Source organism: Epargyreus clarus, unplaced genomic scaffold (genome assembly GCF_041222505.1).
Source record: "Epargyreus clarus isolate Ecla_fem2 unplaced genomic scaffold, WU_Ecla_fem_2.2 ptg000012l, whole genome shotgun sequence".
NCBI classification, from domain to species: Eukaryota; Metazoa; Arthropoda; class Insecta; order Lepidoptera; family Hesperiidae; genus Epargyreus; species Epargyreus clarus.
The window spans coordinates 12,510,857-12,536,885 of NW_027332220.1; the positions used below are offsets into that span (position 1 = coordinate 12,510,857).

General features: G+C 39.5%; 1 protein-coding gene across 1 annotated transcript in view; it reads right to left on the reverse strand.

Moving 5' to 3' along the window:
* LOC140746454 (TWiK family of potassium channels protein 18) overlaps positions 1 to 26,029 on the reverse strand; it is a 126,122-nt gene that overhangs the window by 57,488 nt on the left and 42,605 nt on the right. The window contains exon 2 of the mRNA XM_083059000.1: positions 21,525 to 21,567. The gene's annotated coding sequence lies outside the window, so the exon portion shown is untranslated. The remainder of the gene's footprint in view (positions 1 to 21,524; positions 21,568 to 26,029) is intronic.

The window sequence follows — 26,029 nt, forward strand, 5'->3', positions numbered from 1 at the left end:
TATATAGTTTTAAACAAAATATGGTAACAGTCGCAGCTTTGTAGACAACATAGGTCAAAAACGTACAGGGATAAACTTCGATTATCGAGGACGCAAACATCTAAAGAAGAAATTTAGAACTCTGGACATCAGTGTATGGCTTGAAAGCCATGTCACATACCCAGAACGTTATTGATGACCGCGTGAAGGTAAGCCCCCTGTCATTTTTACTACACAAATAATATTTCCTTAGTATAACGTACTTCAATCGAAGTGAAGGTGAGAAGAGTTCATAACGATATGTTAAGTTAACTGACTGCACCTGAAGCTCATAATAATATTATAGGGAGCCGTCGCACAATGGGGGCTCACTTCATTACCGCTAACGATGCGCCGCCTGCGTTGTCACCTCGGGGATCATATTAGAGAACTTTCTTTACAAATATTACCTATTCAGTGTACACATGTGTTCGAATATGGTAGAACCTTTTGTGGTTCCACTCCGGCAGCAATGGTGCTGCCGGAAAATGGCGATGGCGCCACACCAATTTCTGCCTCATAACAACAGTGTTAAGGTTTGCTGTGTTCTGGTTTTAAGGGTGTGGTAAGAGAGACATTCTTTTCCGAGAAGTTCCAGCTTAGTGCTCATGGGAGCGACCCATCTGTGGCCGACCTCATGTAGGAATATCTAATCCTATCTGGGGTTGATTACAGATGTCCATGGGCGGCAGTAGCCACTTACTATCAGGTGGACTGCATGCTCGTCTGCCACTCGTATATTATAGAAAAAATAAACATCGGTATCTACAAACGTTTTTTTTATAATAAAGAAGTAGCAAACGAGCATGATTTTCTGTGTAAGTGGCTAGTGCTGCCCATGGATTAACACCAAATAAGATTAGTCTTACATTACGATGGCCACAGACGCTACTCTTGAGGATTAAATTAGAGCGCCTCGGATAATCATGTTTGCTATACCATATCTTTCAAACCGGAATACAGCCCCACTTAACGTTGCTGTTACAAGGTAGAAATAGGTGTGGCGGTGGAGCTGCCGGGATTGAAGCATGAAGGATTCTACCACCTTCATTGCGAGGGCGGTGGTATGATTTTGTCTCTGTTTAAAAATTTTGCAAATATGCGCGCACCAGTAATAGAAATTTCTTTTTCCTTGTTTTAACTGTAATAAGAATTTTTGTGAACGCTCTACGATTGTCTTAAAGATGTGCTCTTTAACCTACTTATTTTTAAATCTGTGATAAATCCATGTGCCAGTGTTTGTTTAGCCAGGAACGAACTCAGTTCGGTTTCGATTAAAATCATTAAGACGTTCTCATATTATTTTCCTTAAATCAGATTAAATAGTAGTTCTACAAAACCAAACATAACAATATGAAGGAACATGGGAAACCTATTATAGGGATTTTTGCCAAGAAATCTTACTACTAATGTGATACCTCCCACGCTCACCCAAACTTATGATAGTCGATAACAAAACTTATCTTGCCAACACTTTTAGCTCTCTCCAAAACATTACGATCATATAAAATATTCTCTTAGTATAAAAACATTTTTCCTGCCAATTCTTACCAAAGTTTTCCCATTTTGAATGACATGTCTATATACAAACAAGCCACAAACGATTACTGATATTTCCGATATCAGTAATTCTTTGACTTGATTTTGTTTTTCAGTGAAAATAGGAAATGGATATTATATTTTGTATATTGTAATAATTTAATGGAAGTTTTAAAGTCTTAAGTCTTACCTAGCTCAAGTAAAATAGAAATTATACCTAAACTATCACAGTTATGGTATTGCGAAAAAATAATTTATTTTTATTAATATGTGTCATGTATTGAGCTTAATACGGTGTTTCATGACTAGTGAGATTCATAACGCAGTGATATCCAAGTGGCTGGAACTTGGATCCAGGCTCCTCTGATTATGCGCATTTAACAAATAAACACTTGCTTTAACGATGAAGAAAAACATCTCGAAACACCTTGTGAGTGGGTAGATGTATACATTCAAAAAGATCTATGTAAAGAACCTATTTTAAATAAAAAAATAATTTGATTTTGATGATTTGATAATTTGATATTTACATGGGAGAGTTCTTTAAATAAAACTCAAAGATGTATCAAGTCAACCAATTCGCACTTGACCAGCACGGTGGACTATAGCTTATAAGAGTACCACTATCACTCTGAGAGGAGCTCCGTGACCAGCAATGGAAGAGCTACGCGCTGACAAGTTTCCTAAACCCCGAACTTTACGGCAAATGATAATTCCTGTGACATTCTCGAATTAAAGTTTGAGGTACGTTATGGAATTATCTCCGTTGAAATGCAAGTTTTGACAAAGCATAGCTTGAGACAGGCGGGAAGTTGTCACCGAGTGTTTACAGAAGTACGATCCGATAAAACGTTCCCAAACTTGCGCAAACTTTACCTACCTATCTGCCACTACTTTGAACCTTATGTCCTGTGTAATAAATACGATAACTACCTAATTCAAAACAGGTCCTTACGACATTTGTTATCGCTGTTCAGTTTGTAACTTGATCAAATAATATTTCCGACTCAAATTCGTCTTCAAAGAACACATAATTCCTGTTTTTACAGCTGGTTGGGGTGAAAGAATATCTTTAACTGGTTTAAAGGAAGTTCTAAACAAATATTATGTTAATAATATTACATCAATTTATTTAATGCTAGGAGAATATTATCTCTAATAGGTTTCGTGATTATTAAATAATTTAGTCGTTTCTCAAGAAAAACTAAAACTGGAAAATTATACTGGAATATATTAATATATTTCTGGATAGATACAGGTTCCACGGATCCAGGACATGCTAGTTTATACCGCTGTACGTGAATTTTTAAGTTATAACAGCTACAGTGCAGAAATAAGTCCTCATGACCAGAAATAAAACCTTCTTAATGTCGTAGAGGACACACTGATCAATAATAATATTTTATATCCCGCTGTATCGTTATAGCTCCCTGTAACAATTTTGTTTTGCAAATAAAGGAATTAAATTGAATTGAAATCCATCTGAATAACATCAAACAGAGATCTATACCGTTCACAGACGTGCTATCCCTGAGGTGATGTAACATGAGCCTCTTAATTTTAGCATTGCCTTATCTTCAGACCGAGACGTAACAAAGCAAACAATGTTGTCGTGCGCAGTTTGCACGCCAATGTTGTGCAGTTACGTACACCGCTGAGTATATATCATATTACTCACTAACCGCCTCGGGCATCTATAGCCTCGCCACAAAAAACAGATAACTTTAAACAGTGCCAAGTTTAAATTTCAAAAAGTAACCTTCCTTTCAATCTAGAACTAAACATAAACGCGAAATTTCGTTGAAATTGATTGTGTAATTTCGGAAATTAGTATTTACGAACGCAGTGACACTTGATTTATAAATTAAATTTTCTGCTGAAACCACTTTATTACCCAAACTCATATCATCGACATATGCCAATTACTGAACTAATATGTAACTCCAACCCCAGATATATATAACATTAAAACCCCAGATTAATATTATATTAAATGATGAAAATATGAAGTATATGCCTCAAACTTTTCAGCTCAATTATAAGTAGAAACGATGATGATGATAGAGAATGAAATGGACCTAGAGTTTTAGGTACAGATGTCCGTTTTATAACGTGTATGCTTGTGACACAATCCAAGCTTTCTTAAAAATATCAAAAGATTCTACCATTGAATAATAAAAATAAGTTACCTTTGATTTAATATTCAGTAAGTAAGTCAGAGGCATACGTATGTACACACCACCTCAAAGAATGTTGGCGGCGACAAATTCATCTTTACGTTCCAACGCAAATTAGATCAGCATATTTTGTGAGAAACTTTCCATTTCGAGAAAAAGAGAAAAGCTGCCTAATTTACACGCAGTCTCTTAAATTTACACAAAAAGTCTGTCGAGTAATTTGAAAACATTAGGAGGTAACTTTTTCATAACTTTCATTAGCATTCAATTCGCGGCACGGAGTTTTGGGAACAAATTGTCCGAATTCCGGTGGACGGGCCACCTGCTGCCCCTAATCTCACCCCCGCCCGCCCCCGCGCCGCACCCCGCGCCCGCCCTCACCCCGTTTAGCCGTCCTAATTCTATAAACGTGTCTCTAATGTGATAGTGACGGTTATGTCGCAGTTGAATTGAGTTCACTGTTTACTCTCGCAGAGCTCCTGCTCGTAACTTCGTATAGATTACATGGAAGATGGTGATAGCCCACAAGTAATTTACCTAGTCTGCAGACTTCAGGGTCAAACCTCCAGCGTACATTTCAGTTTTTCATTATTTTTCTATTCCCTATTATCAATAATAATCATAAAGTCGTAGTGCATATTAAAACTTTACATATTCCAGTAAATATGACAACAACTGACGAATGGGTCAATAAGGATTCATATACAAGCATAAAAAGAAAACAGCACAAAAATAAAAACCAAACAAAAATTTATTATTTATCACACGGGATGTGTGTGTAAGTAGCTTAGGCTCGACCTTCTTCCAAAGAACCAGCTTACAATCCTTTTCTCATACACGTACATAGTTACATACCCGTACGACCAAGTTCATGCCAACAATATTGTCGACAAACACTACGTAAGCCGTCCCCGAGGTGAGGGTCTACTTTTTATGCACAAAGTCTGTAGTTTTAGCCGAATTCTGAGTCCAAACTTTTCATTTTTAATTTTATTTTACTCTTTTATCAAAATATTTTATTTCATGCAGATTCCTTACAGATTTTTTAAATTTATTTTTGAGAGGCAATATTCTACTGGTTAATGTTATGCAACGTGAAACTTCATATGCGGCAATTCGACATTGAACGAGAATTGATAGTAAAATTTTCAGGATATGATATCATGCCGTCAAGAGAGCAACTTATAGGTACTACTAATTATAATTCGCCGGTAATCCTAGTGTAACAATTATGTGTAGAGTAGATCTTCTTTATTTAGTTATGAAAATGCTAGTCCTGTCTGACTGATTCGTTTATCGCCTCTAAGCAACGGAAAGGAAGTTTGAACAAAAGGTTCAAAGTTTGTTTGAAAATCCACCAATTTTGAAGCATGCTTTATGAAACTTAGTATTTGACTTTCTGTTTAGAAATAATTAAACACCAATTTCACCTCTTTTAGAAAATCAAATACCTCCAAAGAGGGTAAAATGGGGACTTCAAGTTTGTAATAAATTAGGTTATAATTTACTTAATCTATAAGTCTATTTATAAAGCATAAAGGGAAACATTTTCGTAAACGTTCTTAGCGCCATACAAGCGCAGTGCGTTAATCTCCCAATGCCAACGCTAAAACTTCGTCATTGCCTCATGAGCTCACGTTTACAAGTGATTTTGATTCTTATTCCCTGCTCTATTCTGTCTATTTGCTACGTGCTGCTAAAATGAAAGCATAAGAGTAACGGTACTCGTCGGCACTTGCCTCTCATATTGCGCTGAGTCAATGTATTAATAGCTGGCAATGTCTCATATACGTACGGAAATGAGCTTAATGTTACCGGTTATGCTGCGCGCAAACCTTCTCGGCATCCTATCTGATTTTCAAAGTTGAGCTCGAGTGCGGACGAGAACTTGGTCAGATTTATTCTCAGAGTGAAGGATTTTAGGAATAGTCCACCATGCTGGATGCTGAATGAGCTAACTAGGTAGAGGCTTCACGCACCTCACAGGTGTGCACGTTGCTTTACGATATTTCCCAGAGCCCTGTACAATCGAACCACAGACTCCAAACTTAAGTGGCTGTATCTCAAACCATTAATTTATCACTGTTAATCATTGCTTGAATTTCATGCAACAAGGATTGGAAGCCTTATTATGTTATGTATGTCGTCTTGGTGTCTAAGGGACTTAGAGAATCTCTTACAACCAAAACTAAACTCATTAGGTTTATCGGATACTACACACTTCTACACACTACACTTTCTACACTATCAGCCCCACACTAGGACTCCCTGTGTCGTGGGTGCCATGGACACACACATAGACATATACACAAACACCCAGACCCAGAAACAGAAATCTAAATTCATCATTTAGATGTCTGTCTGGCCGGGAATCGAAACCGGAACCCTCTGCGCGTCAGACGGTATGGTGACCGTTCCGCCACGCGGGTCGTCTATGGAACTGTAATACTGCGTCGGTAATGGATTTCTCAAAAATAATATAATTCCAAGAGCAATTAAACGAACAAGTGTAAGCTATGCCCCTCTTTCCCAACTGACCCTCGAATTTCTATAATTGTTCCTTACCTCGGCTAACAGATAAACAACTCCGCAATTAGTTGTGCGCGATCTAATTAGTCCGCTCGACTTTAAAATTTGCTGTTTGTTTCCCTGAGCTCCTGGTAATTGGAAACGTAGACTATTACTTACGTAAATTTTATTACGTGATTGTAAATTGTAAAATATTGTCGATTTCTTGGTAATGTCGAGAAATTTTATTTCTGAAAGAGAAGCCATTTTTGTTCGTTGTTGTTCGTTGACAATTATTAGTACGATACCTTAACTAGTAATTATTGCAAACCAAAAAAAAGGACGTCTAAAAATTTATTGACTGTTGAGGGGTGTAATGTAGCCTAAAACAGTACCACAATTTATTATTTATTTAACCACAAGCCAATGATACCTCATATGTTAAAATCTAAGACTCAGGCTAAGTGCCTAGCAGTTAATTCACATGCATATTTTTATTTTATAACATTAAATGCAGCTTATTTTCTGCTTTAGTACCATAAGTCAAATGCAGGTCGCTTTCGCCTTAAAAGTGGAACGAGAAGATTCAATGCGAGCTTCTTCATATATTCCGTTGCCAATGCCGTATGTATGTGCCACCTTTGTGCTGACTTGACCTACTGCCATACATTTACATACAGCGACTGCACGCCGTACGCCATGCATCATCTGCATGCGTTTGAACTCACTCGCAATGTTTGGATTGTTAAACCTGATTTCACTTTCCCTTCGGATCTCAATTTGATTGTCTCACTGGCCTAGTTACCTGAACATTGGAATAAACAATGTAGTACGTATATATTACGAACATTTGGTATGAAATCAATAGACATCAGTTTAAGGGAGCTTCAACAAAAATGCTATTATTTATCAAATTTTATAATATAAAAATATTAGCATCGTTTTAGCCTAATGGGCATTGTATTATTTAAAAGATTCCTGATTTCTGAAAAGTAAAGACGTATAATTAACTATAAATAATTAACCAATATAAAAATGAAATCGAATGTTTTAGTAGATTCTGTAATATACATTTTTATGTATATAATTCCATATTTATATAATCAGATAATAATTTAGATGTTATATGTCAAGGAATATATTTTTTGTGACTCAATCAATAATTTACGTATATTTTGCCGTACATACATCGTACTAATTCAAAAAATGGAACAGTAAAATGTGTAGGTGAGATAAATGTAAGTATGTACCACCCCACATCTATCCCTATAGGTGCCGTAAAGAAGATGAACGCCCCACGTTGTCTTCCCAATGAGCCCGTTAGACTACATCAAGGCTGAATCACGCGAGCGCATTAAATATAATGATGACATTACCACGTATGAATATTTTTTATGGTGTGCTTTGAATAAAACTGATTTCACGATGTTGAAGCGATGCTTCCATAATGTGTTTTAAAGATAAAAAGTACCGCATTGAAGATATTTCGTGAAGTAATGTAGTCGCACGATATATTTAAAATTCACGAATAAAACTGAAACTCTAACAAGAACATGAATTTTGACCTCTTACGATGGAGGTCTAAAATCGATTTGAAATGCAGGTCGCAAGATTGAAATGAAGGCACACATGTGACCTTTATAAATTAACTAGTGTTTGCCCGCGGCTTCGCACGCGTTTAAAAGAAAATAATATAACATACTAACATACATAAAACTGTAAATTCGTACCTTCAAATTTGCTAAAGATCATCACTTGATCAAATGTATAGTTTACGATTCAATCCTTACTAATATCGATTAAAATATGTTTCGATGTTTTGTGTCCAAAAGATCGATTCTCCGATTAATCGATCTTAGATCGCTATCCCTAGTTCCCGTGGGATTTCCGGGATATAAACTATCTTATGTCCTTTCTTGGGTCACAGACTATCTTTGTACAAAATTTCACTAATTTCGGTCCAGTGGTTTAGGCGTGAAGAAGAGACAACCAGACAGACAGACAGAGTTACTTTCGGATTTATAATATTAGTAAGGATTTATTTAAAATGCACTAATGATATGAATTTACAGTGATAGCCTGGTGGTTAGCCTAGCCTGTTATTCGAAAGCCCGATGATAATGACTTTTTTGATTAAAAAAGAGTTCTTTGCAGAACACTTTCTGAATGTTCCATTACATCTACCACTACTTCACTAGGTATTTCGTTAAGAAGAAGCGTCTAAACAAACTACATAACACACATCTTTTAAAATTTATTTATAATGGGTAACATGTTATAAAACAGTCTGATATAAATTTCGTGCCGGATAAAAAAATAAAGACGTATCTCATAGTAAACTTTAAAGTTTAAACTTATTCTACACTTCAGTTAAGAGAGCGTCTAAGCTGGAGGCTAAGCGCTTAACTGGCTTTATTCGTAGCACGTCTACGAGTTTCTTAGCACTTTTGTAGCAAGGGTTAAACTTTTCCTAATGTGCAACGGCGTTTAATATAAAAACTTTATACCGGGACTATTACACTTGTACAATGAGGCTTATATCTTGTGACAAGAGTATTATTATAAGCCAGGTTTTAAACCTTGTTTTTAATATTTTTCAAAGAGAAAATCAAGCTTACATTTTTAGATATTTATTGACTGTTATCGTTATTTATCGTCTTTGTGTGTTTGTCTTTACTAAGACAGGCAACTAAATATATAGCAATATTTATTTATATAAACATTAATTTCTTCATAAGTAATAATAAAATTAACAAAAATATGAAAGTATGAGTAAATATGTATGTACTCAATCTGTGTATTTTTGTAAAATTTACAATAAGTATCTCACATTTGCACTTAAATACGATTATTTTACTATTATGTTTCGTATTATAGGAAGTGGTTACGCCCCAGTATCAGCACCCTTACTGTGACGTCATCTCAGTAATTTGACGCTAGCCTTTTCTCGATAGTGTACGTCAACACTAATCGCGCTGTCAAACACAGCTCCTCATTATTCTAGCCATTCTTATTTTCCCGAGCAATTTCCTTCCTTTAGAGCCAGAAATTACAGTTTCTAAGAAGAATTATTTCGAGCCAGCGTTATGCATCATGCGATGATTTTTAATGCTAGCGAACTAGATTTTAATACTAAACAGAGTTAAATAAAAATATAGAAGCATCAAATCTTAAAACAATAAAAAATCGCTTTCTACACTCATAGCCCCACACTAGGATTCCCTGTATCATGGGCGCTATGGACACACACAGAGACTATCTCTCCATGCCCCAACTCCAACTCCATTTCTGTAATCCATTAACGAATTACTTCCTCTCCTAATGGACCTCGTGGGAATGGTTCCTTAAATGCTTTGTAGTTACGATCATAAGATGGTCTTACCCTTTGACATATTGTATGTGGAATGTCTCTTTAATAACTTACGTTTGAAGGTCTAACAGAAGTCATTTTTATATTTGTGTTTTAACAAGAATAGTAATGTATTTTTAAAACGACCTTTATTTTCCAAAGACTAGTCCTTTTGTCTTCGTGTACAGAGACAAATACACAAACACCCAGACCCAGAAACAGAACCCTAAATTGATCATTTAAAAATCTGTCTGGCCGAGGATCACCATCTGCGCGTCAGACTGGTATGGTGTCCGCTCCCCCACGCGTCATAGTTTTTTTACAATTAATTTGTCTATTTAGGGTACCTGCGATAAAATTAAAATATCGCCGCGCGTACTCCCGTGAAAAATATTTTTTATGCCCAATTTATGTGTTCACTCTGACTGATTGAACGTCAGCTCATTACTCGTCACTTCAGCGAATGAGCTGACATCAACGTCAGCTCATACGCTCTGCCATTATTATGTCATTGTTAAATGTAATAACATCTGTAGCAATTTCGCGATGGTAAAAATTATCTGTTAAAAATAAACACAGTTTTTTTAATAATATATTCCATGCACTCCACGGTGCCTTAGATTGCCTCGGTAAACAAGACCACTTCTGCCTTCAAAGTAAATTAATTTTTTTGCTTGAAAGTAATAGGTTTAGATAAAACAAGAACTCAAATATCCACGCCTAACATAGATCTAGATAAGAAATTTGGCCGTCTCCATGTTAGATATTTAAGAGCAATAAAAATAAACTCCATTTAACGACTAATTTCATAGTCTTTCTTGTATGAATATTAAATGTTCATAGGAACATGTTTCCCTCCAAGCACCTAAAGTGGAACTTGCAATGACACAAAAAGATTGATAGTTTATTATTTAACGATTGATTGAGAGGTCTCCCCAAACCGTTCATAACTGTCAGATTGTTTTCTTCTCGGCGTAACCGCTACGTCATCGTCATCGGTACGCAATCAATAAGGGTTGCCGTCACTGGCCGAGGGTATTTCGGATATCATATTTACTCAGTAAACCGTCCACTCAAGATAGTTTCACTACAAAGGCGCATCGTAGAATTTATATGTATAGGTACAACAAGATTAAATTGTCAATTACGTTCGGTTATTGGTTATTTGAGTGAAGACCATAAAGTGATGTTGTAATTGATCTAAAGTACCTGAAGGAGCTCCAGCTCCCCATGCTCCATTAGCGTAAGTTGTCATATATACAAAACTTTTATGAAAAGGTATATTATGAAATTTTATTCACTTCTTCTCCATAAAAAAGACTTACCAAAGTAATGATTTCACATTTCATTAACGTTAGAAATAATTCTAGAAATAATCTGCTGCTAATAAATTACTTTAACTTATTTTTTACTTTCATAGCCGCTTTTGATTTTTTTTATTTTAAAGTAATTTTAACCTTACTTGAATCATTAAGACTAACTTTGTATATCTCACATAGCTAAGCGATGCGTATTTACATTCTTAGAACTAGAATATAATACTAATGTTCTTGTAATTAAAGACAAGAAATCAAATAAGGAACTGTTCCATATCAACATCGACCTGTCTCTAAAGATGTAAAAATGTTATCTCCCTTCAGTCTGAGCTGAACGCAGTAATTGAGCCGCGCTGACACACATTTGCTCAAACACGCCTTTGTGACGCGGACGCGCATATTAATATCTTTGTGAACTGCGGAACTGCGACGAGCGAACGGGCGGTTGGTGAACTTTTACTGCAACCGCTATAAAATTACTCACTGCATGATTCCTGAATTTATATCTGGAACCGTTTTACGGGCAGAACTTCTCGTGGCTTGACTATAGGACTATAACTAATGTGTTGCTTTCAGTGCCAGTGTTTACGATATAGTTCCAGAGCGTTATAGCGAACTTATCGGAGCCATTCCAAATTTGATAAAATTCTACAACGAATGATGATAGATTTACACAGATGGCCTACAGTGACCAGTTAGCACTAAATTCAATTTAGTGTGCAGTTGTATTTGCATGCAATTAATAGTAAACAAGAAAGCAATTCTTCTGATAGCAAGTAGTGATCAAACTCATATAGAAAAGAAGTTCTATCTAAGTTCCGTCAATGCAGTCAGCTTTGAGAACTAACAGCCGTTATCAAGTTTTTACGTATCAAATATCGAAATTCCACAATGCGAAATCATGAAAAAAATTATTAAACGTCGTTCTTAGTCAGTTTCTTCAATCATTCTTAAAGAGATAAGAATGATTAGCAAATTAGTACACTCTTCAAACTTAATCGCAGTTGCACTTATAAGACACAAAATAAATATACTGGTACAAAACAAAAAACGAAATACGAATAAAATTATTGCGCTTCAAAAAAACCAAATGTCTACAAATGCGACCACTCTAAAAGTATAAGCAAAAAGACATGTAAAGACTTGACTACATACGCCAGCTAAACTGGGCTAATATCAATGTGTTTAACCACGACGGAAGTCGGCGAGGAAGACACGACTTCACAGAACATCCCCGCATTAGTCCCCACACTTACACGTCGTGTTGAGTTTCTTAATATCGAAACTTTGTAGCCCCGTGTTGGAGTAATACCGGCTTTGGAAGCGCACACCGCGCCTTACTTAAACAAGTTCTTCCAAGTTAACATAATATTCTATGTTTGAACTACATCTCGAGCTATGTATAGAATAGCAGGTATTTTCAGGACTTTGTACCGAAAGGATATAAACGGAACCGTATTAGCCGCCGCTGTCAGTCCGTCTGTCACAGGGCTCTATCTCTTGAGCGTGTTTTGCAATAACAAAAAATAATGAATAAAAAAATAAATGACGTCCCCATAAAAAACCGGTATTTTTCGTACTATTTTTTTTATAATATGGGAGTAGCAGACGAGCATGCATTCCACCTGATGGTAAGTGGCTACTGCCGCCCATGGACATCTGTAATCAACCCCAGATAGGATTGGATATTCCTACCTGAAGTCAGCCACAGATGCGCCGCTACCCCTGAGGACTAAGGTGGTACTCCTCGGAAAAGAATGTCTCCTAATTAACTGAACTGTACTACTGTGACTGAACTGAACTGTACAAACTTATTGAAGTATTGATGAACAAATATTAAAAGAAAACTTTGTTGAACAGATGCTGTAGTTATGGGTTTTCAAATAAAACTCCAACTTGAATCTTCAGTTCTTTTCTTCTTGTTTTTATTCCGAGGCGTACACACTTTTCCATACAAAAAGGCGAGCTTAAGTACTTATTTTGGGTACCGCAACAGGCGCAGGCTCAGTCAGCAACCGCGTCCTATTGCCGTCCCTTTCTAACATAGCCCGTCTTACTCTTACAATTCTATGCTTACACTCTATTGCTATCCTACTCTTACATATCTATTCTTATTACGTAGGACTTATATCTATTGCAATAAAATGTCTTATTTACATAGTCTTAATTACATACACAAGTTACATTAATCAACATTTACATTTAAATTCTTAGGCCGTTGTCGTCCGTAATATTCTCCCCCCGGCGTAGATTCTTCGAAGCCTCCTCCATCTGAAGGACGGCAAGCTTCGTCGCTGGCCTCTGGAACACACCTCCCTTTGTGCGGACGTCTGCAGACCGGACGATGCCATCAGGTCCCGGGTGAACTCGCTCGACGACTCCTCTCGGCCAGGTATTGCGGGGTAAGGCGTAGTCGACCACAATTACGAGATCGCCTTCCCGCAGTTGTGACGCCTGTGCGTTGGACGGCCCCCGCGGAATGAGCGTAGGCAGGTACTCTCGCAGCCATCGCTGCCAGAACTGGTCCGCCAGTGCCTGCGCTCTTCTCCACGTGCTGCGGTCCGCCTCGGTGCATGGCCCCGTCCGCGGTAGCCCCGTCGATGAGCCGATGAGGAAGTGATTCGGCGTTAGTGCTTCCTCGTCCTCGGGGTCCACGGAGACGTGCGTGAGCGGTCGCGCGTTCACGCTGTACTCGGCCTCGGTGATTAACGTCTGCAGTACCTCTTCTTTTGGCGACTTTTCTTTGAGCGTGGTGCTTAGTGCGGTTTTTACTGAACGCACTAAGCGCTCCCAGGCTCCTCCCATGTGTGGCGCCCCCGGCGGTATGAAACGCCAGTCGGTGTTGTACTGCAGACCGTAGTCCCGTAGTGCTGCGATCCATGCTCCGTATGTATTTCTCAGTTCGACGTCGGCCCCTCTAAAGTTAGTGGCGTTGTCGGAGTATATGACGCGCGGCCAACCCCTTCTGGCGGCCATCCTTCGCAGCGCCATAACAGCTGAGTCCGTAGAGAGCGACTGGACGATCTCTAAATGAATGGCCCTTGTGGTGAGACAGGTAAATAGTGCACACCACCTCTTTTCGTGTCTTCGTCCGATAGTCACCGTTAGGGGCCCGAAATAGTCCACGCCACAATAGGTGAAGGCGCGGTGCCCCGAGTCCAACCTCACTTTAGGTAGGTCTCCTTTCGGTGGTGTCGTCGGAGTCGCCTTGTACACGCGACAGTATTGACACGCTCGTGCTACTTTCTTGACTGTAGGCCTCAAGCGCAGTATGATGAATCGTTGACGGAGCTCGTTGACGACTCGTTCGTTATTCGCGTGTCCCGCCCGGCGATGATAATGCTCGACAAGCAGGTGAGTAAAGGGATGCTGCCCGTCGAGTATTACCGGCTCATTAGAGTGCGTTGTAGAATAGAGCGCACCTATACGGCCTCTTGCGGTTATTAGCCCGTCGTTCAATACTGCGTCGAGCCTTTTAAATTTGCTGTGTCGTTGTAGCGGCTGGTTGTGACTTAACCGCGCTAAGTCTTCGCTGAAGGAGTCCCGCTGCGCGCGTTGAAACCACCGTCGTTCGGCCGCTTCTAAGTGTGACACTTCTAAGTGTAGAGTCTTGTCTCTAGATCGAAGCTTCTCGACGAATAGCTGAGTAAGTGCCGTCGCCCTTATAAGCTTCAGGTAACTGGAGAACCTTCTAATGTCGGGTAATGAGTCGTTGCGGTCCGAGTCCTCTTCTGAGACGGTGTAACACGTCTCCCCGGTCTCTTCACCTTCCCCGTTCTCCGTAGGCCAGTGCTCTTCTGTGGCTCGTAGGAATTGCGGTCCCGTGAACCACCGGTCCCGGCTGTCGATCCCGTCGGTTTGAAGCCTGGTCGCATCGTCGGCTACGTTGAGTGTTGTAGGCACCCATCGCCAATCCTCTGTATGTGTGAGCTCGGCGATCTCAGCTAGGCGATGTGAGACGAACGGCGTGTATTTTTTCGTCTCGTTTCTTATCCACTGAAGGACGGTGCGGGAGTCACTCCAGTATATGACTCGTTTGGGTTTCCAACAGCTGTGCTCCCTGACTATAGTGTTAGCCATTCGTGCCCCGATTAACGCAGCTTGGAGCTCCAGTCTCGGAATGGTTAGTAACTTCAGTGGAGCCACCTTCGCCTTGGCCATTACTTGTATTGTTTCTATGTGATCGCCGTGTGCGATCCTCCAGTAGGCCACCGTAGCGTAGGCTTGCTCGCTTGCGTCGACAAACACGTGTAACTCGATGTGAGTTTCCGGCGTTACGTTGTAGCTATAGCACCGCGGTATTGCTAGTGCTGAGACATCTGGGAGTCGCCTTATCCACTCGTCGAATAGGTTAGCGTCTTCAGATGGCAATTCCTGGTCCCAATCAACCTTCTTGAGCCACAAGCGTTGTAATATCATCTTGCCGACGATCGTATATTGACTGATAAGCCCCAGTGGGTCGTACACCGACATAACCGCGCTTAGGGTTTCGCGTTTAGTCGGTGCTCTCAACCGCAGTCTGACCTCATCGGGAACCCTCTTGATGTCAGTGTTGAAGGTGAGGGTGTCGGAGCTCGGGTCCCAGCGCAGCCCCAATGTCTTTTCCTTCTGGTGTGCTGCTAACTTTACATTCGCGCTTTCAGACTTCTTATCTTCGGGTATGCTAGCTAAAACTCTCTTGCTATTTGAGTTCCATCTTCTTAAGTTGAAGTCCGCTTGTTGATGGATGTAGGTAACTTCGTTCACCATTTTAATAGCCTCCTCTTCAGATGGGAAACTGTCTAGGTAATCGTCCATGTAGTGTCGCTCCTTGACCGCCGTGGCCGCCTCTGGGTATTTACTTTCATAGTCGACGGCGTTGCGGTTTCTTACGCTGTGAGCGAGGTATGGCGAACTGCTGGCTCCGAATATCATGGAGACCATTTTAAATCTTCTCGGAGGGTCCGTAGGCTTGTCCCTCCATAAAAACATCTGTGCCGGTTGGTCCTCGGGTCTGATTTTAACCCTAAGGAACATTTCTTCGATGTCCGCTGTGACGGCGATTCTCTTTTCTCTGAACCCGAACAATATTCTTGTGAGTGAAGCTAGTAGGTCGGGTCCTTCTAGTAGGAAGTCATTGAGACAGACTCCCTTCACCTTAGCCGCCGCGTCGAAGACCATTCTAACTTTTCCCGGCTTGTTGTGATTGGTGACGGCGAAGTGCGGCAGGAACCATTTTACGTTGCTATCCCTTTCGCTGCCGTCGCATTGCACCGCGTAACCCTTTTGTATAAGGTTAGCGATCTGAGCCGCGTATTCCTTTTTAAACGCCGGCTAGTCATCCTCTTCTCGAGCGTGTGTAGTCTCTTAAGGGCAGACTCGTAGCTATCTGGGAACGTGGGGTTATCTATCTTCCAGGGCAGACCCACTTCGAAGTGGCCGTCCTTTCTTGTGGCGGTCGCTTCGAAAATGTCGTTGGCTCTCTTCTCATGCTTATTAATTTTTTCTTTAGTCGATACGCCAAGCGAGTCCACGTCGAAATGTGACTCGACGAGCTTCTGTAGTTGGACGTCGCTCGCGCAGATGTGAAGTACGGCCGCCTGGTCTTGATAAATCGATTTCCTGGGTACCGACCCGTGCAGTACCCATCCCAACTTCGTTCTCGACGCGGCGGGTTCATTTCTCTTGCCGGCGCGCAGCTGTCGCGATATTATTAGATGCCAGTTGTCGGCACCTATCAATATGCGAGGTCGAGCTTCTCCCTTACTGATGCTATCTTGTACAACTCGCAGGTGCTTGTACCGTTCTAAGTTGTGCGGTACGCGTTGGTGATGTAGCTGTAGTCCTTTTACTGTGCGGGCTGTCACTAAGTAGGCTTCTTGTTCGTGTACCCCTTTGACACGAACCTTGACCGCTTCGCTGTCGATCCTTCTCTGATCGTTAATACCCCTTATGTTCAGAGGTCGATTCGGTCCGCCGTTAGTGAGTTGCTTCGCTAATTCTTCGTCTATTAGCGTCACAGTAGACCCTTCGTCTAGGAGGGCGTACGTATTTACCTCCCCCCGTGGACCGCTGAGTTTCACCTCGCAGGTTTTGAGCAGTACTGATGTAATAGGCGACCTCCTTGTCGTGACGCTCATTACTAGCGCGGCTGCTTCGTCTTCCCTGCCGTCGTCCGGAGTGCTCACTGTAGTCGTAGACTCCGTTACTTTTTCTTTATGTAGTAGCGCGTGATGTTGGTAGGTACATCCGTGGACTCCGCAGGCCTTGGCTTTGCATGTGAACCTGCTGTGCTTCCTTTTCATGCATTTGAAGCACATCTTGTTGTCCTTTGCCCACTTCCATCGCTCGTTGACGTCGAGTGCTTTGAGTTTATCGCACTCAGTAGTGTAGTGTCCCCCAGTTGGACACATGAAGCATTTTCTTTCTTCCGGTTGACTTTCCCCCGCAGTGTATACGCCCTTGGTAGCAACCCGCTTTGGTGCTACTTCTCTTCTGACGGGTACCGGAACGCTTCGCTTCGTTGTGTGGGTGTACCTTATCATAAGGTCCGCTTCGGCCATTAAAAACTCGGAGAGTACTATCATTTCATTATCTTCCATGATGCGTGCTTCGTTATTGGCTGCGTACTCCGCCCATTTGCTTATGAGATGAGGACTCAGTTTGTCCATTACGTCTCGAACGAGTAGCGGGTTTCGTAGGTAGCCTCTTCTATCTATACTTTTTATCGTATAGACAATATTTTGAATCTTCACCGCGAACTCATACAGATCGGTGCTCGCGCTCCCTAATTTCGGGATCTTTTTGAGCTCTTCCATGGCCCGATCTATTATGAATTCCGGTCTTCCATATTTCATCTCTAATGTGCGCATGATGATATCTGGGTTAGATGCGGTGAATAGCTGTGACAGCACGGTTTCTCTCGCTTCCCCTCGCAGGCTGTTTCGCAGTCGAAGGAGATTTTCCGTTGGAGAGAACTTAAAGAGTCTTGTAGAATCTTCCATGGCGGCCTTATACGGTAGCCACTCGGCGACGGCTCCCGTGAATATAGGTAGTTCCGCTGTTTGGCGAGGCAACGGTCTTGAGGCGACTAGTTTTTCTAAGGTGTCGGCTAGCCGTTGAATGCCTTGGAATTTCGCGTTCTCCCCCCGTTGCTTACTAACGGGAGGGCGAACCTCTTCCGGTTCTTCCCTGTATTTCGTCGCCGTTGGTTGTTCCATGCTTCTATCCACCCAGTCTTGTACCCTTTCGTTGCATGAGCTCGCCGCATATTCAGATTCGGCTTCGATTGCAGTCATTTCGGCGGCTAATCTCGATTTGATTAGCTTTTCTTTCATAAGTAGCCGCTTCTCTTCTATAGCCGCGAGTTCTTTCTCCGCTTCGTATTGTGCCATCTTCATACGTGCGTCGATGCTTCGCTTTGAAGTGTTACTGCGAGCGGTGTGTGCCGGCGACGTAGGTCTCCGCACCGGCGATGTAGGTCTCCGCACCGGCGATGAAGTTTCACGCCTTGGTGGCGTGCTAGCTGGTCGTGCAGGTGGCCCCATGACGGACGTCCGCGTTGACGTCGCTGGTGCTGTCTCTCTCGCCCCTTCTGGCGGAGAGTGCTCCATCCTTTTTTCTTGGGAATTTCCTGCGACCGTCGACGGCGACTGCGGAGAATCTTCATAAATTCGGTGTAGCGATGGCCCTGGCGCACCCTTAGCGCCCGGGGCTGCTTCTGACTCGCTGTACCCCGATTCGGAGCGAACACGACCCCTTGTGTTCATTGCGATCGGCGTATTCATCTTGAGTCTTCTTTAAATCCGGCTTCTCGAAGGACCAATGTAGATTATGGGTTTTCAAATAAAACTCCAACTTGAATCTTCAGTTCTTTTCTTCTTGTTTTTATTCCGAGGCGTACACACTTTTCCATACAAAAAGGCGAGCTTAAGTACTTATTTTGGGTACCGCAACAGGCGCAGGCTCAGTCAGCAACCGCGTCCTATTGCCGTCCCTTTCTAACATAGCCCGTCTTACTCTTACAATTCTATGCTTACACTCTATTGCTATCCTACTCTTACATATCTATTCTTATTACGTAGGACTTATATCTATTGCAATAAAATGTCTTATTTACATAGTCTTAATTACATACACAAGTTACATTAATCAACATTTACATTTAAATTCTTAGGCCGTTGTCGTCCGTAATAGATGCATTTTATTAAAAAAAAAGCTAATAGACTAATCGCAGTTGATAATTCTAACTAATTTCTTAATTTCTAGACTCCACTAAATTAAGGCATACGTAGCCTGTCAGTCAATGTTGCAAAATATGCTCAAAGCTGTCTCACTTATTCCCCATCTCAAAGCTACATTTTACGGCAAACAAAAGTTACATCTGATAACGGCAGCGTCGCGCCGGAAGCGTCCGGCCACCGCGGTGGAGGGCGCGGGAAATGGCCGCCACCCGCAATTATCTTACCCCCCTACCCTATGGATAGCTCATTAGATACTTGTCATAGCTGAGACGAGTAACTATTCTTTTACGGTATTGTAACAGCGATCGATGATGCATTATACCTGTAAATGTAATGTACGTAAATATCGTCGATTTTGCTATTAACGTCAATCCTACCGGAGTATCTCCCATATATATTGCTAATCCTGAGAGCTGAGGTAGAACAACTCACGTGAACTTAGAAGTGCAAACTTAAAGGTGCAAACGTTTTTTTTATAATATTTTTTTTTATAATATAGGAGTAGCAGACGAGCATGCAGTCCACCTGATGGTAAGTGGCTACTGCCGCCCATGGACATCTGTACTCCACCCCAGATAGGATTAGATATTCCTACCTGAGGTCGGCCACAGATGCGCCGAGGACTAAGCTGGAACGGAAAAGTCTGTCTCCCTTACCACACCCTTCAAAACGGAACACAGCAGCGCCTAACACTGCTGTTATTAGGTAGAAATAAGTGTGGCGGTGGTGCCGCCGGAGTCGAACCACAAAGGGTTCTTCAGGAAGGAACCTTCAAAACTTAGTCCTCAGGAGTAGCAACGTATCTGTCGACAACCCCAGGAATCTGGTATTATTTGGTGATGACTAAAGATGTCCATGGGCGGCAGTACCCACTTTCCACCAGCTGGACTGCATGCTCATTTGCTACTTAGTAATAAAAAATAATATGTTCAAATATAGTGCTTATAAACCAATAAGATATCTTAACGAGTACGTACAAAAAATATGCGGTACATACGCGTATTTTGTTTGTCGTTGTTATTTCTTATTTGTTACTGTAATCAATAATAGTTCCTTCTTGCCAATCAGTAATAGGTCTTTACTTTGATGTTCAATGATTCGCTTCAATAGACAATCGCTTACTAAAAGACTAAGCTTCCTATTTCTCCCCTCAGTCCAATTGTGGACTGAGTCAGCATTGTCCGGTAAAAACGCCATTAACGGCAACTCCGATAGGAAGGTTCGGGACAATTTGTATTGTGTCGGTACCCATTTCTGTAACCCATTAACGAATTACTTCCTCTCCTAATGGACCTCGTGTGAATGGTTCCTTAAATGCTTTGTAGTTACGATCATAAGATGGTCTTACAATCCCTTTTGATATATTGTATGTGGAATATCTCTTTAATAAGTTACATTCAGAAGTCAACATTTTTTATTTATGTTTTACCAAGGATAGTAATGTATTTATTATTTTGTCTTTGTGTACGGTTTTGTTATCATTAGATATGGATTGTTTAACAAAAATATTGTTGTTGCTTATACACATTACAAAGACTATTTTCGCAAAATACTTTGCGAATTTTTTTCTATATTTTTAAATGAAAGCAAATGGTTCTTTATATTTATTTCTATAATATGGTACATTATAAGCGTTATTAACTATAAGAGGATTTCTTGAGAAATAAAGAAATCGTTGTCTCCAACAATTTTTATTTAACCTTTAGCATATTGAAGAATAAAACAACATTATGAAACAATTTATTGGTATTGTTACAGAATTAAAAATAATACAATTTTAAATTTGGAATACCAAACGGATACATATTAACTATATGTATTGTAGAGGACTAATATAACCTCGAAACATTATTCAGTTCGTTGCTTTTCCAAATCATTAGCCATCTTAACCACATCACGAAAGGATCGGACATTGGGCAGAGACGTCATGCATTCATTAGGTTTCTAGCTTCTGAAAGCATCTGTGAACTCTCCGTATATCTATATCAAACAGAAATCCTCTGCTAGAAATAGATTTTCCGTAGTAATAGGGGCTTGGTTTTGTATACATATATATGTTGGCCTTCTCAATGGTTCACGGTTCAAACGAACATATCACTGTCTTACACTTGTCTTACACTTAAATCCTTTAGACAAACATTACATATTTACAGAGCAGTAGTGATTCTGTGTCAATATCACACGCAGGCGATAGTGATCGTGACCAATCGGTGGAGTGAATACTCGTTTGAATTTCCAAATAACATAGATATGTAATTTCTGATTATTTCGCTTAAAGAATTATGCCCACTATCGTAAGGCATTAGATTGGTTATAGTTCCATAAATGTAAATACATAATACATAGGTAAATGATATTATGAAAAAATCTTATGACTTGAAATACTTTTTATTACCTTCACTGTAGTTGAAGATGAAGGGAGTACGGGTCGCGCACACCTGTAATAGAAGAAGATAAATTAATCTTATAATCCGACAAATTTCGTTTTAAATGTTGTAACATGCCATTTTCTCAATCCTCCAAACATTGCATTACTGCAATACAATATTTTAAGATAAATATAGTTCAAAAAACTAAAAAACACGCTTTTATGATAAAACTCCACTTATCAATTTTTGAAAAGCACCCCACACTTTTTCCACAATTATACAATTTACTGTTCCTTTATTGATTCCTCGATGGAAAATTATTTTCTACTTTGTAGTTGATTTTATCATAAAAGCGTGTTTTTAGTTTTTTGAACTATATTTATTTTATTAATTTTAGTATTTGTTGTTATAGCGACCATCATTATGCATCGTCTGTAAAAAAAATCAAGTGTCTATCTATTACGGTTTAAGAGATAAAGCCCTGTGACTCACGTACATACGGCGGAGGCTTTCGTTTTATCCTTTGTGTACGGAATCCTAAAAATCATTCTACAAGATGGCATTATAGATTTGTTTTAATACATTTGAGTTATAGGGAAATAACATTATTATTTTTCAAAACTAAAAATCAATCTAGTAACTTTGCCTGAACTCTCCCTAAGGCGCTTTCTCTCGCCTCGAAAATCGTTAATCCTGAGGATGTTGATAAGGACAATGGTGCAAAATTATTAAAATCGTGTATTGTCATCGGTTTTTGATTATTTTTCAAAATTTTGAATTAAACTGAACGTTCAAAGTGAATAGAAATCGGGTTCAAAGATTCCGTTACTGTTACGTACATACATTCATACATACATACATATATACATACAACCCAAGCTAATAAAAGCGTGTTAAAAACAAAAATTGTCAAGAACATATGTATAAGAAGAACATATATATAACAAAACTATTAGCTCGAAGCGTGATACACATAAAAATAGTGAATAACCGATATATTTGTGTCCAAAAATTGCCACTTCCAAGTATAATAGCCACAGAAAGAGCTTTGAACACTGCTTTGAAGCGCTGCCAACACGCCGCGACAACACGTTGCCGCAACTAATGTATCATTTACAGTGTTCAATGAGGTGTGCACTTGGAGCTGACATACATATGATTTGGTAGCTCAAATATATTATTTCTAAAGTATGGACATTTCAATGCAATTCTATATTAGTTATATATTTCTGAATATTTTAACTACAATCAAAAATATGTTGTAAACACAAACATTTTACCACGCTTTGCTTGCTTGTAACGGAATTTTTGAATTCGATTTTGACCCAATTTGAACGGTCCGATATATTTAAAATGTTGAACAATTATGAAGAACTAATGAAAATACACGATATAATAGTTTTATCCCATTCACCTCATCAGGATCGTCAGGAATCAGGATTAATGATTATCCTTGTGCGATTTTAGCTAAATTATAATTATTATAAATTATGTGACTGTCGGAGCAAGGCATTTCGCGAGACTTTTCTTTGCCTAACTAATATGTATGCGTATTATTAGTGAGAATATGACTCAAATCACATTTGTTTAAGTGAGTATAACAATGAAATTTGTGGTTAGTGAATGGCAAGTAGGTAATATAAAAATATTCATCAAATCCTCCAAAAACAGTTTTTAAGCTATTGCATAGCTTTTATCGCGGGCTTTGAGCGCGACGACCGAATCAAGAAATTCCGCAACGAAAATAAATAGTAAATTAATTCGTTAATTTGAATACAGATGGCAGAAATATATATATTTTTTTTAATCCGTGCGGAAATCTTAAAATTTGCGTTTAGTATTTTTTTTTAAATACCTATTATATGCATTCAACATATACAATACAATATAATCCAAATAATATGTTTTACCAACATAAGCTATGTTGAAATTCTGGATTAATAATATAACGTAAACGAGTGTTTGTAATTTTCAAACGTACAATTACAAATTACAGATTTGACAGTATAAAATCAAAACGCCATTATGATTTATGACGCCATTTTTGTTTACTGCTTCGTGGTATTTTTGTTTGCTGTGTACTGTACCAGTGTGCGTTAATTCCGTGGATTTATTGAAAAAAAAATACTTTTGGCTTTCACCGGACTCCGATTTGACCCTGTCATGTATATTGTGACCTTGGCTTCGTTTGGACTCCGATTACCCTTGTAATAACTGTTAAATAAATAATTATAATTGCATAAGTTGATAAAAAATGGTATGCAATAGCTTTACCGCGGCAGTCCCCGAGTACCGCACGTTTTTTTATGTTTGTCGAAAAATGTTATCTAGAGATTTTACCATTACAATTTGTAATTGTGTAACTCCGACAACAGCCCGACTACCAACAGGGTTTAAATTATTGCTAACCTTTCCGGCGGCATCCGCGCCACTGCGCCTTAGTGCCCATTATGTGTTGACACCATTTGAAAAATATGTTGTGAAATTACAAAGAAAATCCAGGCTCCTAAAATATTTATACAGCTTTTGTATATATGTATGAATATGATAGCTTCATCATTGAAATTTCATGAGTTCTAGACGTAGTTCACTTGACATTCTTTCGTTTCTTGACATTTCCAGCAGATAGAGGGCGCTGCCTTCCACATAAAGGCTCTATTTAAAGTTTCCCTGAAAGCCTGCAGTAATTACAACTGGAGCGTAATGCTACAATCATTAAAAATGTTAGCCCGCGTTTAAATTTAAATCAATGGCACTCATTGAAACGAGAGGTTTCGCTTTTAAATTTCACCAAGTTGTTGTTTTTGCTGTAACTCAATTAATTACATTAGGATTTTGTCATACTGCATTAACAACAACTTGAGATAATGTTAAATTTACAATAGAAGGCAAATTTGCTTACGATACTTTTCACAGCTAGAAGTCTCTTCTTCTACCTGAAGTAGATCGCTTGGTATCATAACACAAGTATATTTTTTTATAATATAGGAATAGCAGACGAGCATTCAGTCCACCTGATGATAAGTGGCTACTGCCGCCCATGGACATCTTTAATCAACTCCAGATAGGATTAGATATTCTTACCTGAGGTCAGCCATAGATGCGCCGCTACCCCTGAGGACTAAGCTGGAACTCCTCGGAAAAGTATATCCTCCTTACCACACCCGTCAAAACGGAAAACAGCAGCGCCTAACACTACTGTTATTAGGCAGAAATAGGTGTGGTGGTGGTGCCGCCGGAGTCGAACCACAAAGGGTTCTACCACCTTCAACTATGTTGATAACTGGTGCAATGACTGGAGAAATAGAACTCCTTTATAGTACTACGACGTCTTTCATATTTACAATGCTTATTTCTTTATATTCATGAATTTCCTAACTAATATCCGAAACATCGTTTACTTCCCTGAATTTTCGTAAAATTGAACAGCTTTTATTTTGTGTCATAGAATTGTACTTTGTATCCCGGATATTTGTACGAATTTGAGTGAATAGTGCCAACCTAAAAACTAGTATGTAGGTCGTCAAAATATTGAAACTAAGGTAAACAAACGCTGAACCGCAAACTATTCTAGTTTTGAATATCTAAATCCATATTGTGTTAGGTGAAACTTTCTGACCGCCCCACGGTCATATATCCGAGTATTTCTTCAAAAGCTCTCGCGTCACCGCAGAGCTTTTACGGCTGATGGATGGCTCCGGCCAATAGCCGCCGTGTCGGAGATGGATTACAGAATCTGGCTTATCATGAAGAGCCTGGGTATTGTATAACATACAGGCATTGCTATATTTTGGTTATAAATATTTCTTATATGCCACAAACATGGAATAACAAGATTGTTATGTAGAGCGTCACGGAATCATCGTGACGTTGCCGAAGTTTCCATGTTTTATACAGACAAATACTAAAATAATGAGTAAGTAGGTATACATAGATACGAATGTAATAAACCTCCTTTACTGGTCATGCCTTATTTCTTTTCACATTGCTAATACAGTAAAACATCACACAAGTGTCAAACTCGATGTTATTACAGTGTACACTTTTAAATTAATAACAAATAATAAAATTCAACATGGGTTGAACTCACGCTTATTATCCTAAATGCACGAAAACACTTTTTTTAAATAAGCATCAATTATAGCACGCATATTAGTAGCGCGTTACCAGCGATGCATACACTAAAACTTAATTTAATTATTGAAACCTATTAAAACCTGACTTCCTAACAAATGTCCGAACCTACGCCTGGACGACAGCATCCACTCACTACCGATACCACTGAATGGCCATCGGAATTTAATATGGAGTGACGGCTGCCAATCTCCGTGATCGCTCGTAAAGTTCCCGCGGAGTGGGATTACGAGAAAGTATTTTATCGGCGGAAACTTAGGATTAGCTTCAAGAATATTGAGCATTTTTCATTACTATAATGTTGTGCTACGTTGATGTAGAAATAATAGAAAGTGCTTCTTATTTCTGTATACTTACAGATCAGAGATTTCTCTGATTTGTTTTAAGAATAAGGAAT